We start from the raw sequence: 5,158 nt of genomic DNA on the forward strand, positions 1-5,158 counted from the left end.
GTTGGGCATAGTTTATGATACTGTTGGTTTGTTGATGGTCCCAGAAAGGCAAGCTCCTTGAGGCAAGCCTTTATGAGCAAGAATTATTTATTGATAAGTAAGGATGGCTTAGGCACTTGACCTCCTTCCCTTCCTTTCCACCCCCCTTTCTCTCTCCCTCTTCCCCTCCCCTCTCTTAAACAATCTAATTATGTAGCCCTGGATGTTTATGGACTAAAGACTGGCCCCTACATAGTCTGCTCCCACCAAGATTACCTAAATCTGTCTCCTTGATCCATTTGTATACAAAAAACTCTGCCTCCTTGTGAGAGATCAGATCAACTCTATCTTGGGTTCAGGCTCCATCTTAGAGAACCTGACCTAAGTTTGAACTTGAATTAACCAACAAGCTTGAAGCTAGAACTAGTCTCCAGGTTACTCCCCAACAAGTCCACACCTAGCACTAGTCTCCAGGTTACTCCCCAACAAGCTCACACCTAGCACTAGTCTCCGGGTTACTCCCCAACAAACCCACACCTATCACTACTTTCCAGGTTACTCCCTAACAACCACCAATCAGGCGGAAAATAGAAGTTAAGTCTTTGGTTTGGCTCTCAGCACCAACCAATCATTTTCGTGGGCAACACATTCTATAAATAGCTCCCCACCCCCCAGTTAGATGTGTGCCAAGCTGGGAACCCCCTTGCTTGTTTGCTTGCCCCTATAAGGACTTGCTTGAAGCTAGGCTTGGGGCTTCATTCTCCTGTCCTGCTACATCAGGGTCTGCAGTGAGCTCAAACTTGAGCTTGAATTAAAAGACCCCCAGTGCGATTGCATCAGAGTCAGCTCCTTGGTGGTCTTTTGGGGTTCATGATCCCAAACAGGCACAACACTTGCTTATCTATATAATAAGCATTACTGGATCTCCTTGTCTAGCTGTATGCAATAACTCCACCTCTCTCTTCAGCTCTATATAACAGACATGCTGAACTTCCAGGGTGTTGACGTTTCTCCAGAATGAGCCCAGACCACTCAATACCAACTTTCTGTCTGTGTGTCCATTTTTCTGTCTATCTTTTTTATTCATTCTCTTGCTACCTTGGTTAGGTCCATCCTAGGAGCTGTGCTAGATACGACAGGCAGGAACTCCAGACAGGAACTGAGGCAGAGAACATGCAGAGGAATGCAGCTTACTTGCTTGATCCCCATGCCCAGCCTGCTTTCCTACACCATCCAGAACCACCTTCCCAGGGGTGGCACCTCCCACAGAAGGCTGGATCCTTTAACGTCAATCACTAATCAAGAAAATACTCCCCAAGAGCTGCCTACAGGTTAATTTGATGGGGTAATCTTTTCAACTGAAGTTCACTCCTCATAGATGACTCTAACTTGAGTGAAGTTGACAAAACAGCTAGCAGAGTTGGCCACTGAAAGGAGAGTGGACTTGAAGCCTGTGAGATGCCACTGCATGTAAAGAGTGGGGAGATGGTTGGTCTCACCCATCTCTTCTTACCCCATCCTTGCCTGGCACCTGAATTGGGGCTAAATTTAAGATGATCACAAGATGGGAGCAATCCAGAAGTTCCTGTTTCTCCTGTAAGGATGGGGATATTATGAGATTGTTGAAGAACAGAAAGCCTATGGAGCTGTGGTGAACAGCCAGCTGGGTCTCAAGCGGGCTCATGCTCCCAGGAGAGTAGTGACTCTAAGCCAGTGCCAGTGGGAGCAAGTCTTCAGTTCCTGTAGCTGTGCTTTTCAGCAGCTGATGCAGTTGGAATACCACGGATGCAGTGCAAGAGGTAGCTCAAGATAACAGCTAGAATCCAAAGGGCAGCACAAAGGCCACCTCCTCAAATTGCCACAAGGACATTTCCCTTATGTTGTTTTTTTTTTTCTTATTTAGTTTTTATTCATAATCATAAACTTAACTTTGCAATCCAGCTAGACTTGAAGGTGGATGAGGAAAATATGGAACCCAAAGAACTTCAGCGAGAGCAGAGAGTACAGGACATTACGAGCAGATGGGGTAGGGACGCTCTCCTGAGCTACAGAAGGAATGGTTTGATGTGTAAAACGCCCGCAAGTCAAAAGAAATTAGAGTTGTCCACAGTCGGAAATGGTGATCTTCTTGCTGGTCTTGCTATTCCTGGACCCAAAATGCTCCATGGCTTCCACAGTGTTCATGCCTTCTTTCACCTTCCCAAAGACCACATGCTTGCCATCAGCCATTCAATCTTGGCAGTGCAGATAAAAAAACTAGGAACCATTTGTGTTTGGACCAGCGTTTGCCATGGACAAGATGCCAGGACCTGTATGCTTCAGGAAGAAGTTATCATCCTCAAATTTCTCTCCGTAGATGGACCTGCCACCAGTGCCATTATGGCGTGTGAAGTCACCACCCTGGCACATGAATCCTGGGATAATTCTGTGAAAGGAGAGACCCTTATAGCCAAATCCTTTCTCTCCAGTGCTCAGAGCTCGAAAGTTTTCTGCTGTCTTTGGAACTTTGTCTGTAAACAGCTCGAAGGAGATGTGGCCCAAGGGTTCGTCATCGGCCGTGATGTTGAAGAACACAGTGGGGTTGACCATGGCTGCAGCAAGTGCCGAAAAGCGACAGTGGTGTCTGCAAAGCCCCCTTAAGTTGTTTAATGGACAAAGGGAAGAAAATTTTGAAGAGAAAAAACCAAACCAGCCGGGCGTGGTGGCGCACACCTTTAATCCCAGCACTCGGGAGGCAGGGGCAGGTGGATTTCTGAGTTCGAGGCCAGCCTGGGCTACAGAGTGAGTTCCAGGACAGCCACGACTACACAGAGAAACCCTGTCTCAAAAAACCGAAAAAAAAAAAAAAAAAAAAAAACCAACCAACCAAAAAACCAAACCAGCCTCTATAGAATTTTAAATTTTTAAATAATTATTTTTCTTCTTATCACTTTTACTATTATTTTTAAAAAGATTTTATTTATTTATTTTATATATGATGAGTACACTGTAGCTGTCTTCAGACACACCAGAAGAGGGCATCAGATTCCGTTACAGATGGTTGTAAGCCACCATGTGGTTGCTGGGAATTGAACTCAGGACCTCTGGAAGAACAGTCAGTGCACTTAACCTCTGAGTCATCTCTCCAGCCCCACTATTACCATTATTGATATAGTCTCTATATGCAGTCCAGGCTGACCTCAAACTTCAAATTTTCCTGCCTCAGTTCCAAGTGTCAGGATTATAGGCAAGTACCATCAACCCTGTTATCTATTGTTGTTATAACTGATAATCAGATGGAATTGAAAAGTCAGCTTTCAACCAATGGGACCGCACCAGTAGGACATTTAGCAACAGGTCTAACATTTCCCACTGCTCACTCTCTCTCTCTCTCTCTCTCTCTCTCTCTCTCTCTCTCTCTCTCTGTCTCTCTCTCGGTTTTTTGAGACAGGGTTTCTCTGTATAGCCCTGGCTGTACTGGAACTCATTTTGTAGACCAGGCTGGCCTCGAACTCAGAAATCCGCCTGCCTCAGAAATCCCGAGTACTTGAATTAAAGGCGTGTGCCACCACACCCAGCTCTCACTGCTCTCTTAAATTGTGAAATTAAGCATGGGCTGGAGAAATAGTTCAGTTGTTAGAAACTCTTGTTACACAAGCATGAAGGCTGCAGTTTGGATCTCTTCGCTCACGTAAGAGATGGGTTTCCCATAAACACTTGTAACTATAGCTCTGAGAGATTCAACATCCTCTGCTGGCCTTCTTGAACAAAGAAATGTGCACCACACTTGCATAGCACACACACACACACACACACACACACTTAAGAGACTGGATGGAGCAACAACTCATTAATTAAGTGAGCTTTCTGCTCTTACAGTGGACATGGCATCCAAGTCTGACAGCTCATCGCAGCCTGTATCTCCTGCTCCAAAGGATTCAATGCCCTCTTCTGACCTCTAAGGATATACATATACACATATACATACACATACACATCTCATTTAATAATTTAATTTTTAATTTTTAAAATTTAATGTTCACGGGTATTTTGCCTGTATATATTCAGTACAATGGCGGTCAGAAAAGGACATGGGATCTCTTGGAACTGGAGTTCCAGATGGTTGTTGTGTGCTAACATGTGGGTGTTGGGACTCGAGCCCAGGTCCGGAGCAGCCAGTACTCTAACCACTGGGAAATCTCTTCAATACCTCTCATATTTTAAAATTATGTTTTAAAAAAGAAGCTCAAGCAGGAAAGTAGAAAGAATAAGAGAACAAAGAGCTCCTATCCACACAGTTATGTGCACAATTGTTTTTCTGAGGAAGTTTAAAGTAAATCACAGTGATCCTGGCATTTCACCCCACACGCGTCTCTGAAAAAGCAACCACACAGTTCTGCAAGCTTCGTGGCATTCTTGGCTGACACTGGAGACTGCTACTGACATTGGAGTGGGTGGGGGGCAGAGAGGCTGTGTTCTGCTGCCTGTGTGTCCCTTCATCTCAAGGTCAAACTGTCTGCCAGCACTCTACAGCCTCACCTTTCAGGGAGACGCACCTGTGAGGGAGTGTGTGGGTGTGCACAACCTTGCTGTCACGTGCTTATCCTTTATATCTGTTTTATTATAAAAATTACACATAAATGACTAAAATGTAAAGACATCCAAAAAGTCTACAGAAGCAGTAGGGGGAAATGTCGCCTGTGACCCCACCCTCCAATGGCAGCCATTGTTAACATTGGAGTGAATTTCTTTCCAGTCCGTGTTCACAACAGGACTTGAATCGTGCTAAACATTCACGTGGTTTCCCTTCTCAGGCATTCATTCTATTGGTTATTTAAAGTCTCCCGATCACTGCTCACTCACCACAGTCTACTGGGATGGAAGGGTGCTCAGCATCTGTAACAAAAAACGCTGTTTTCCAAAACTGTGTCTGAATTTTTGCTTGTTAATTTGTTAATTTGCTTCTGTTCAACCTATTTGTAACCTCAATCTTCAGGATGACTTTAGTATGTAGGGGCACATCCCCAACGCCCCTGGCAGGGCCTGGCTGTGTAGCCCAGGCAGGGCTTGAATAAACTCCCTGAGGACTGAGATGACAAGATATCTCACACCCTGCCTGGCTTCATGGCCATGTTCCCAGTGAGACACGGAAGGCATGGGAAGAGCACACACGGCTCCACAGCCCGTGTTTCTCCCCACT

At 45.2% G+C, this 5,158-nt stretch overlaps 1 pseudogene; it reads right to left on the reverse strand.

Annotated features, from left to right (window-relative positions):
- Positions 1-2,004: 2,004 nt before the first annotated feature.
- On the reverse strand, positions 2,005-2,568 carry LOC110290112 (peptidyl-prolyl cis-trans isomerase A pseudogene; annotated as a pseudogene).
- Between the last annotated feature and the right edge of the window lie 2,590 nt (positions 2,569-5,158).

This window comes from Mus caroli, unplaced genomic scaffold, assembly GCF_978045245.1.
Source record: "Mus caroli unplaced genomic scaffold, Mus_caroli_1 scaffold_2, whole genome shotgun sequence".
NCBI lineage: Eukaryota > Metazoa > Chordata > Mammalia > Rodentia > Muridae > Mus > Mus caroli.